This window comes from Zonotrichia albicollis, chromosome 19 (assembly GCF_047830755.1).
Source record: "Zonotrichia albicollis isolate bZonAlb1 chromosome 19, bZonAlb1.hap1, whole genome shotgun sequence".
NCBI lineage: Eukaryota > Metazoa > Chordata > Aves > Passeriformes > Passerellidae > Zonotrichia > Zonotrichia albicollis.
In genome coordinates, this window is record NC_133837.1 from 9,123,377 (window position 1) to 9,135,472 (window position 12,096).

The window sequence follows — 12,096 nt, forward strand, 5'->3', positions numbered from 1 at the left end:
CTGTTAAATGCTTATATTCATTGCTGCTGATCTCTCTCCATTTGTTGTAGTAAACTGGCCCTAATTTCTTGATCAATCTCTCTATAATCAGCTATCCTCATCCACAAAAGCTGATTACAATAACTAAATTAAACTGTGTGCAGCAGGGTATTGTCCCATCAGATGGCACAGAGGAGTTCTACAGTCTCCTTGGAGTCACCCAGATCAACTATTAATAGATGCTTTTAATGTTAGAATTCCTAGGTGGTTCCATTTCTCAGGTTGCAAGACATTCTGGACTTTTTGTTTCCTCTCTGAAATTGTTGTGCTGTTTTCAGTACTTAAGAGACAGACTCCAAATGAAGCAGCCATTCCTAACCTATGCAGACAAAGGGAGTGGTTCCCTTAGCAACAGGAACCATGTGGAGGTTCTCAGAGAGCTCTCTTTTCCCCCTACTCGTGTTTTCTTTTAACTCAACATTTTGCACAGCATCTTGCATGGAGACTCCGACAGCTGGGCTGGAGGCAAGCAGCTCTTCCGGCTCCGGCTAACCCGTGCTCGAGGGGCAATTGTTCCACACTCATCAGACAGAAAAAATGATAATCATGGGTAAGTGAACTGGCAGACAATCAGAGTTCATGCTGAGGAGGGGGAAAGTTTACTGGCTGAAAACCAGAAGTGTCCAGCACTTCCCAGTAGGCATGTATGCTTGAAGCAGGGGCACTAGTGTGGTGCTTGCCTGTTTTTCTGGTGGGATTGCATGTCTGCATTTAACATTTCAGGGGTTGGAAACATTAGTACAACTGGGCTCTATCCTTAGCATGCTGCTGACTTCCTTTACAGTCCTGAACATCTCATCTCACCGCTCGGTTTTCCTTCCTCATCCATTAAAAAGAGATTATATGCCATGAGGATCTTGAAAGGAGTGTAAAGTACTGGATTCTATTGCTTGTCAAAATTGTATTTGATTTTGAAGTTGATGATAAAGTGTGCAGAACCTGAGATAAAGTATTGATTTTTTATTGTGAATTTAGCTGAATTAATTTTCCTGTAGATAGATCTAGTTGCTTTTCTTCCCAGTACAGAAGAAGAGATGTGTGCATGTAGTGCTTTTACATATATGTGCCTGGTAAAAGAATTTGTGTATGCTGTATAAGTGTATAAGTAACAGAAATAGAGATGTTTATTTCCCTCAAAATAGCTACAGCATGGACAAGGTAGTAGCTGTGATTCAGTGAAATCCAGCATACTATAAAATAATGAAATTTAAGCTTTGTATGTATTAAAGTTAACTGCTGTCCCTAAAGTGTTATGCATTACCAGCACTCTAGCCAATCTCTGTAGGAGAAGCCTAATGCATAAACTCCCTAAGTTTGTACTCATTTTACCTAAAAAGAGACATCTGAATTATTCCAATGTTAAACCAGTTTATTTTGTGGGGGACTTGCATAAGGGATGAATTTGTCTCTGTTTTCCTACTTGGATGTAGAAAGTTCCTCTGGTCACAATTTTTCATCACATTTGAATTAAAATTCAAGCATCCAAGTTCATATTTCGACAAATTGTGCAGCACGCTGATCATCTGGATGCAGGCTCCCTTTGATCCCACCCTCGCAGAGTCTCAGTGTCGCAGTGAATGCGTTCCCACTACAGCAACTTAGTTCTTGTGTTTCAGATGTGATTGGATTACTGCAGGCAGAAGCAGTGGCTGTCCCCGTATGCGCAGAGCAGCTGCAGGAGTGTCACGCACCAGCTCCCCACAGTCCTGTCAGCCAGGAGCTGTCATTGCTCTTCCTATTCCTCACCCAGCACAAACCCACTGATGCCCTGCTCTGCGCTGGTCCAGCAGCCAGCCCCTCTGAGCTCTGCCTGGGGATCACAGGTGACAACAGGCACAACACTCCCCTGTGCCTGGGAACTCATGATTTGTCTCTCAGCTCCAATTTAAATGAAGAAAAATTGCCATGTTTGCACCTTTATGAATAATATTAGGCTATGTGTCTGAATAAAGAGGAAGGCAATAATGAGTCACTGAAATTAATTGTTTCCTTTTTCTGTCTAGGGTTATATTTCTATCCTTTTATACCCTACTTCAAACAGTATTACTGCTTGAATCAGTGATACCAGCTACGGTACAGGATTAAAATACTGCATGTTTGGTGTGAAGTGTTTGAGTTTCTAATAACAATTTGCCTTGTATGTTTTGCAATATGTGAAGAAAATCCTGGGTTTAGGATGTGGGGGTTTTTTCAGCAAAAAATTTAAGTCGTTGCATATTGATCTTCTTAATTACTTTCCCCATCCCCATTTGATATCTAGTTCTGCAGTTTTTCCTTGTTCAGTGTTTTCATTTAGAATTTATTTTCAATTTTCATTCAGATAAACAAAAACATCAGTCCTTTTGCCAGGTCTATGGTTAGAGATTTTGTACGAATAAGCCACTGAGAACGCATTTAGTAACTTTACATTTACTAAGTTTGCCCTGTTATTAGCAATTGTTATACTGTGGCTTTTATCCCAGCATTTGAAGTGCACTGGATAAATGAAGCCTACCCAGAAATGTGAAGACAAGGAAGTAACACCAAGGGATCACTTTATCCAGAAACTAAGTAAATAATAAGAATTCTAATGTTCTACAGAAGTGCTATATGTCTTAGAAAGTGAAGCAAAGATAAAGCAGAACAGATTAATAACAACACCTATTTCAGCTGATGCTTTACATATAGGACTAAGCTGAAACAGGAGAAAAAGTGGATGTTAATCTTAAAGACGTGTATGGGGGTATGGTGAGTGACCTATAGGAAGAGGTATGAGAAACTGATTTATGTGGCTGGCAACCAAGGAGTTGGCAAAGTTTCATGGTTTTAGCAAGAGGAATAATCTCACACAGATCAAATATCAGGATCTCACCATTTTTATATACTATATGATTTTTCAACACCAAGTAAAAGCCAAGGTTTATAACATAATTCTTTGTTCAATCTGATTTACTCATTAAAAGATCAGCAGGTTAACTCCTCCAAGATACCTCTGGATACAAAGCAGATAATATATTAGGTTGTGTGTGGTTTATGGCTTTTTATGTTGTAGTCCTGGAAAAAGGACTGGTGTGGTGGTCTGGGGTGGTGCTGCCCATTGCAACCTGTTATCACTTGTCTGATCCTCACTGAAATACATCACTACTGCATCAAGAGACAGGGGGCATCCTCTTCTGTAAAAGCTTTTCAGTATCTTTTGTGGGAAGAGCCAGAAAACCTGGGGATTGTGAATGGTTCCTGTGCAGGTGTTTCCAATCCTGGAACTGATCTGGCTTTCTCAGAGAGCCTCAAAGGATTTCAGAGGCCAGGACCAGTGACCATGTACAGTCTGTGGCTGTAGCTACACTCTGAACACTTGGGTCATGTAAGTCCTGACTCTGGGTATTGTCTAATTTGCAGACTTTGTATTGTGGCTAGAGAGATGCATGTGGATCAAATGCCAGTTAGTCCATGGGACTAATGGCCCAGCTACTTACTCAAACAGATGGAAAGTTTCAAAAAGGACAAGTCACCCCAAATCTTTCACTGCCCCGTTCCCCACCTCCCATTTGGTAATGTTGTATTGCTGAGCCATGCCCAGTTCTTGCTGTAGCATTAGGTAAGAGCAGTGTGCTCTTACTGACAGAGGTAACAGCAGCTGGAAAAACACTGCAACAATGGGCTTAGCTTGTTCCAGGCTGATGAGAGGGCAAACTCCTCAAAGACCATGAGAACACTTGTTTCTCAGGTATAATAAATCCAGTGTTTTCACTTCTTCATTCCTAGTGTTGCCATTGTTAACTCATTAATGACAAAATTTGCTATAATCCCGTTACGTTAATTTGATATATAGGCTTATTGGACATTGTATAAACTGTACTGAATAAACAAGTAGAAAATTTTAGAGCCCAAAGATTTATTTCACTGAAACATACATATTCCCCAGCAATTAAGGTGTAAAACTAACAATGTGATGTGCTGAAAATATAATGTCAATGAGTAGCACACATACATTTTCTAAAGTGCAAGAGTAGGTGGGACATCTGAAAGTGTTCAAGCAAGGAGTTTGGATAAACAAAACTCATCTTAAAGTCTTTTCAGATTCATAAACATTATGCATATGAGAAGATTTAGATTAATGTTTGATATCTCCTCTTAAATGTTATCAAGAGGATAACAAATGGACAGCTCTTTGGAGAACCTTATGTCCTGTTACATTTCATTCTTTAGCCATGGGATTTGAGGAGCTGTTTTCTTCTCTTCCTATGTCCTGTCAGTTTTCTCTTTTTTTTTTTTTTTTTTTTTTTTGTTTTGTTTTGTTTTTTTTTAATTTTTGTTTGTTTGTTTGTTTTTTTACCAGAAGAAAGCCCATCACTGATTTTGCAGCCTCCTCTTGTGTCAAATTCAAGCCTGTGTTAAGGATCATCTCATGTGTGATTCAGATTGGGTTTGTTCTGTGCTAATAAACCTTGAGATTTTGGAGTGCATTTTAGAAGAGTTCAAGATGAGCTTGAAGCTGTTGTCTAAACTTGCTTTTTCCAGAAGCATGTCAAGAGTGCACACAGAACAGCTCCAAGGTCAGTGTTTGTGTCCTGCCTTACAGCAGAGGCTGAGCTAGGGAAGATGGAAATCTGCAGAGGGATCCTAAAGCACTCCTTTCTGTCTTTTAAGGCTAATGTCTCCTTTTCCTTTTGTATCCTGACTATATTGAAATTAATGATTTACGGATTTAAATTTCACATGGAGTCAAGCTGAGAAGATGTACCTGACTCCAAGTTTCTTCTAAATGCAAAGTTGCTGCAGCTTTTGTTCCAAGCTAATCTTTGTGTGACTCATATGGCAACGCTCAGCAGGCCTGGGCTCCTGAAGATGTTCCTTTGAGGTCAGCAATTGTCTCAAGCAAATATTTGCCACTTCATAAATCTCTGCTTGTATAGGCTGGATTCTACAGCCTCTCTTTTGGCCAGTACAAGATTATACAACAGCCATCGTGCATCACCAGGGGAGGAACAAATTCTTTTAGAAAAGGAGAGTAGATGCTCAGACTGAAACACAATGGTTTTTGTAGCTAAACTAAGTTTTAGATCAGTCAGATTGTCACTTGAAACAGATAGAAATTTCAGGTCCAATATTTTAATGACTAAAGTAACACGTTGTGGAAGGTGAAATGTGCAACCAGCACACATTTAAAAACTGAAGGAGAATTTTGAAATATTTCACTGAATGCATGATTAGAGTTGTTGGGGAAGTTTATGTAAGAATATTTAAAATTATGACCATGTTTCAAAAATTGTTATAACTGAAGTTCATCAAATTGGTTCAGAAGTCAATGCTGAGTTAGAATTCCCATTTAGCCATTTATACCTCTTAAATATATCTATATATATCTATAAATATATATATATATCACTAGGCATTTTGTATATGGAAAATTTGATCTATGATCATTGCAAAAGAATATGGAAAAGAACTGGCCATGTTTATTGGATTCTGTCCAGTGTGACAATTGACAATACTTTTTGGCTCAAAAGTGAAAATAATCATTCAATTTTTATTTCATACAAAGCCAGAAAGTCACTATTTAAAAATAATCAACATAGCACTTTACTTTGAGTTGGAATTTCAAGCAGATGATGATTTTTAGGAGCTTTTGGAAACTGAATGGGCTGACATGGTATGAAATATGCCACATCTGGCTAGTTAATGTTGATAATTTTAGAAGTGGCCTCCATTGTCTATTACCTCCTGATTGCTTTTCATTGCTGTACTGTGTATAAAGAAACCCTGTGGCATCACTGGGCAGTTGAATGTCTCAGTGTAGTTTATTTAAAATGTTCTTCAGTTTTCTGGCATAAATTTGTATTGGCTTAGACTGATGCTGCCTAAACTTGACCATGGTGGCCAATTTGGGATTGAAAGTGAATGCCATAATAATGGTATGTTCTTATATAAATTACACTTTGTGTGATTATCTGTATCTATTTTGAGCATTTAGGACAGCAAGTGGCTGTCTGAGTGCTCGCAGGGGTAAGGACTGAGCCTCAGCTGTAACAAGTTTCAGCACTACCAAATTTAATTGAACTACTACAGGTCATATTAGCTAAAGAATGGTTTCTTGCAGCAGTACATGAACAATAACTCGATTTCATTCACATGATAAGAAGCTGAGAATTGCAAGACAAAGTCTTATAGTGAGGCATGTTGTTTTACATCATGACATGCTACAGGCATTTTAAAATTCCGTAAGTTGAGGGAAAGGTGAAGTTTCAGAGAGCACACCAGATTCTGAGCAATGGAAGTGAAAAACAGGATGAAAGGAAAGAATGGTGCGAGGAGTTGAAAGAAATTTCTTTTATTTTGTCACTGCTTTTCTGCAGTTTAGGGAGAACTATTGCTCTGGACAGCTCCCATCCCATCTCATTATTGTCCCTATCAAACAACACTAACTCCTTGCTATTTTCTATTTAAGGGAATGGAACAGAATGGTAAAAGCTTTCCTCACTTGATATTTGCTGTCGTGTTCATAGGGCTCTTTCTTTAAACCCCCAGGATGCCACATTTAAGCTGTGAAAGTGGTGTTATTTACACTGAGCATGGTCAGTCCTCACAGCCTGATTACAGTGCCAGTTAGATCAGATTTAGATTCGTCATTCAAGAGACAAGGAAAACATTGGGGTAGAGACAGGAGAGATGCTATAGGAGGATGGTAATGGGAAAAGTAAAATATTTTAGCCTGCTACCCCCAACCTCCCTGGCTGTCCAGTCAGCATACAGGATGCCTTTCCAGGTGAGGTGGCCAACTAAGAGATAAATGTATGTGATTTTGTACAAACTTCATAACTTGCAGCTGAACGTTATTTATAGATATTAATTAGTTCTCTGTCTTTGCTGTGTTGTTATGAACCTCTGTTCAGTTTCTGACATGTTTTTCATTAGGTTGATTAATAGTGAATTTTTTAATTATTTAAAAACTAACTGCCCTGCAGGAATATGTAGGGAGCAGAAAGGTGGTAGTAATGCTCAGCTTTAGTGCTGGACAAACTGCACGTTGAGAATAACTGTGGCCATTGTTTCAGGGGACTTTTTTTCCTTTGAAAAGTTTTCCTGAGCTTAATATTAATGTTGAAAAAGGTGATGCTTCAGACTTCATATTTCAGCTGTTGACATAAAGTGTGTTTTATTGTAAGCTAAACTGAGCAAACTCTCTGTAAACCGTATGTCTCAGACCTTACTCTTGCAAACACCTTCTCATGGGTCTTACCTCACCAAATTCAGCTCTTTATACATATAAGTGTGTTGATTTGCTTTCTTGCCTTAAATCAATGAGCTAGAAAGACGACTGCCTTCAGGACACTGATAGGTTTGTGCATGTGAGCAATAAAATCTGTAATGTACCAGCGTTCTTTCAAAGTGCCCAGCCAGCTTTATTGGCACTTTTATCCTGCTCACAAAGTTTGCCTTACAGGCCCAGGTTTCAACACTGACAGACTTCCCAAAAAGTGGCTGGATTGTTTATTGCAAGTTAGCTAAACCCCTACATTTCTTAAAGAGGGTATTTAGATTTATCTTGGAATTTCAAATTAATTTTATAAAAGGCTTTTGTTAGGACAGAAAGAGAACATAATGCAAAAGCCTCTGAATTTTATAGAAGTTTTTAGCTGATTTCAATGAGCTTTGAGTTGAACTTGCAAGGGATGTTTTAGAGAATTATTGTACTTAATTACAGACCACATTTATGAAACTGATAATAATTTTTCTGTCATGCTAAAAACTCCATGGTCTTTAGGATCAGAATCCTGAAATTTTTGGTGCCCAGTAACAGAGATTAATTAGTAGCTCATATTAATTTTACATTTGTTGTTGTTGTTGCTCTTAAAGATCAAAATTACATGTAAAACCCAAGACACCCAAGTGGTGAGACAAGGGAATGGAACTAAGCAGGATCAGCTGGTAATCATGTCTCCATATAGATAACCAAACCCACAGATAACCAAACCCACAGATAACTCATCTCTTCCCCTGGCTGATTCCTCTGTGTCTTATTTATACTGAATGCTTGAAAGGCAAAGTATTCTCTCTTGCCAGCTGTTTGTAGAGGGTATAGACCCAGTTTCAGCAGGGTCTCTTGATACGTAGCAATAAAAAGAAACCATTAAAGCCTAGAATAATTGCTTTAATTAGATGCTTTAGAGCTGACCAACTTCCGATTGCAGTAGAAATGTGCCATGCTGGCTGCTGTACTAAGGACAGAATAACTGGTTTGTGTCCTTGAGCTTGCCAACAATAGTCTTTTCAACTGCAGTTACCTTTATTTTCCCCAAACTGAAATGCAACACCAGTATAGTAACAAACAGAACAAAAATGCAAGCCATGTGTCCATGTATTACTAAATTGTTTTATTTAAAAAAAACCCCTAAAATTACTCTCATTCTCATAGTGAATGGTTTGTGGGGAGGGCTTATACTTGGCCAGACATGTTAGGAAAAAGTGGCAAAAATAAATTATTTGCTAACTATGAAAATTAAATGCAGCCCCTTTTATGAGATAGGTGGAGATTTTTGCATATAATTCTGTTTTAGTGAACTGCAGCCTCAGAAAATGCTGATGGTGTAGGAGTAGGACCATCATTTCTGCCTTGATTCAAAAAGATTAGAAATGGCTCACATAAGCCAGGCACCTGAGCATGTCTTCATTTTAACTGTTGCAGTCTGATCTTCTAAATTGCTTTCCAAAGGAATTCCATAGGGACATGACTTTAACTGGAGAAGGGAAACGGTTCACAGGTGGGCTCACTGTCCCTTCCTCATTACATCTCCCAACAGAGCTGTCATCAGCATTTTGATTACAGGATTGATTACATCAGCATTTTGATTACAGGATTTTTCTGCCTCTCAAGTAAGTATTTATTGCACTTTAAACTTTTATGTCACTAACAAGACTGCATCTATTTTTACATAAGTGCATAATTTAATATTTTACTGCTTGGGAGAAAAAGTATTTTCCCATACTGATTGAAAGAATGCTAGAAAAGAGACTAAAGCAATAGGAGATTCCAGTCTTTTCTTACTGACTGCTCTAGTGATGCTTGCCTAATTGTTCCATGGAATCAGGATCTGAGCCAAATTTTGTCAATGTTTTAAAGTGTAGATTTTCACAGTTTGCAAATGGTAGAAATCTGTTGCTCTGAAACTTCTAAGTTGTTGTCAGGCTGTCAAAGATCAGAGAGAAACTAAAAACTAAAAAGCCAAAAACTAGCTGAGAACCCAAACCTTGAAATTTTCACCAAACTGGAAAATGGGTTGGGGTTCACTTGTCACAATGTAGAACAGTAGGACTGACACCTATAGCAGAAAATACTCCTTTCCTGTTTAGAATTGTAAAGCTTTTAAAGTAAGGTTCTTCAGCTTAATTATGGTGACTTCTGTGAACTTCTTCCAGTTTTCAGTTGCAAAATCATTGGGTCTCTGGAAATAAGCAATACAAGCTTCTAAATAAACCACTTTAGGTTTTCAGAAATGACCATCTTCCCAGCAAAGGTTTCTTCAACTGGCAGAGTAAATTCCCTTTATCTTTAGGCTTTCTCTAAACACCAATTTTGTTGACATCAGTGGATTCTGTATATGAAACCAGATGAATGTACAGTGGAGAAATGTCCTGAACAGCAAGAACATCTTTTCAGTAATTGAGTTTGCATACAGAGCAGTGAAGAATTTGCATGGTTACAGATGTTGCAGAAGATTAAATATAAAGGCACTGCTACCTGCAGGAATGAAATCCATCTTGTCAGCTAGTTGGGAGACTCATGAGCAGGAATTTCCTGTTGTGGCCAATTTCATCCCTCCTTCCTCCGCCCCCATTACGTCTTTGCTGTGCCTCCCTCTCCGGCTCTATCCGAATATATTTTCACTACGGCACATTTAGGTATCAATCAACAGGAATCTCAGCTGCTGTTGTGCTTAGGGGGACAAACTGTTCTTTCTTCATACTAACAAGGAATGCCTGAAATAGCCAGACACACAGCACTGATTGATGCAGCTACAGTTTATACACCTAGATTCAGACAGTCTGAAACTGCCAGAATTAATGGCTTATTATTAGAAAAATACTTCTGCTAGACTTATAATTTAGAACCATTTAAATGCCTCAGGCATAATCACTGAAGTTAAAGTTTTAGTTTGTAAAGTGCTTGATGGTGCAAATTAGACATATCTGCCTGTCTCAGGTGCATTTGCTCTTAGTGTTTTTGCTGTTTGAATAGGGTTTTTTTGTATTTCTCTGATGTGATATCTGGGATTATGAAGATCGATGCACATCTTTTTATAGATTAAGGTATGTCTCCATAATAATAGTTTAATTCGGGGGAACTTAGAAGAAAGAATATGGGACCCCAAAAGTTTAGGACTCTTATTAAAGTTTCTGCATGAACAGAAAACAACCAAACATTTTCACTTGACTGCCTTGAGCTGTGTGGTTTGCTTAGCTTGTGGGTGCCACTGCTCAGGGAAAACACCAGGAGGATCCTGAAGGAATCCTGCATTTGCTGTAGTGCTGGCAAACGCAGCAACCGCTGCTTCTCCTGGATTTATTCCATGACATATACCAGAATTAAGGGCTCCAAAGAGAACCTGTTGGCAGTGAAGGGAAAGCACCAAGTGAGGTGTGACAGGAGTAAGATACTGCACAAACAGGCTCTATGGAACAAGCAGCTCAGTTTTGCCACACACACACGCTTTTTGCCTCTGCCTGGGACTCTTAACCTAATGGTGAGCCTTTCTAGTTTATACAGGGGAGTTTAGGTTTGTGGCTGGCTTTCATCACAAAAATGAAGCATGATTTAAAAGCTATGGCAACACAAAACACAGAATATTGAGCTATGGGAAGCCTGCCCAAAGGCTGCATTAGCCTGAGTGCCCAGAAATAGGCCATGGGCTGCCCAGGAGGGGAAATCAGAAAACATGAGGGACTAAAGGCGGTTTGTGACTCCAGCTGCGATTCAAGGCCATGTGCTGCCAAAGCAACAGTCTGCGCTCTGAAAAAGCTGTCAAATGTTCAGAGTACCAGGACATTTAAACAAGGACTGTCCCTTCCTTCATGTTGAGCTGTGGGTGGCTGCACCTTTGCCACCTGTGCTAATGCAGGGCTCTGAGTTTGCGTTACTGTGCAAAATTGTCAGAGAAAATTATCACTGCAGTTAAGGAAGCTTTTAACTGATGGATTCTATTAACTAAAAGAACTTTTCTGGGAATACAGAACACCTCAAAATAGATTTATGAAGGCTGATGGAAATACTTATTTATTTATCACCTGATTGATATTGATATATTATTATCATTCCTATTGTGTTGTAGCCTTGTCAGGGAGAACAACTTCTTGAATCGTGTAGAACTTGTGAATTGATAAACTAGAAAAGGTGCTGTATGCTGAGCAGCAGATTTCTTTCATAAAAAGTTTACGCTTTAAAACCCCCTGGTTCTGTTATTTTAGCAGTCTTCTTTTAAAAGAGGATGTTTTCCATTTTTCCTGGCCCCACTATCCCATTCTCTCTGTCATCATTAAAAAAAAAAAAACAACAAAAAAAGAAAGGTGTCTTCACTATTTCACTATTGTATTCTATTTTTGAACTGTGCTATTCACCAACTTTGAAAGAGAGAGGAAGAACTTAGAGTTGATCCAGGGGAAATCAGAGCCCTGTGCAAGCCTGAGGCTGTGTGGGGTTGCACCCAGGGCTGGCTGTGTACTGGGGGACACAATGGCAGAATTCCAAACCAGATTCTTTTCCTGCTCTGGCAAAGGGCATATTTTTTTCCCTGTTTTTACTCCTGGTAGCTGAGCTCAGTGTGTTGGTCTGTAGAGCCCAACAATCCCCACGGTGGTGGCAGTGCCAGGCCATTGTCCCCTGAGTCACCCTGCAAGCCAATGTTGGGTGTTCAGCACATCCCTGCTCTCTTTCTACAAGAACTGCTTCTGAAAAGGTCCTTTGAACTCGAGCACTGCTAGGAAAAACAAAGTACTGATTTCACAGGTTATCTGAGGCAAAATCTTGTTTGCATTCTCTAGATAATTTGAGGTATCCTTTATAACGAAGACTTTCAGACACCC

General features: G+C 39.0%; 1 protein-coding gene across 2 annotated transcripts in view; it reads left to right on the plus strand.

Annotated features, from left to right (window-relative positions):
* Positions 1–320: 320 nt before the first annotated feature.
* The window catches only part of ANKFN1 (ankyrin repeat and fibronectin type III domain containing 1), a 107,073-nt gene continuing 95,297 nt past the window's right edge, over positions 321–12,096 (plus strand). Inside the window, exon 1 of one of the 2 annotated variants that reach the window (XM_074554860.1) lies at positions 321–589. The gene's annotated coding sequence lies outside the window, so the exon portion shown is untranslated. The remainder of the gene's footprint in view (positions 590–12,096) is intronic. The other variant, XM_026795532.2, reaches the window with a different exon arrangement.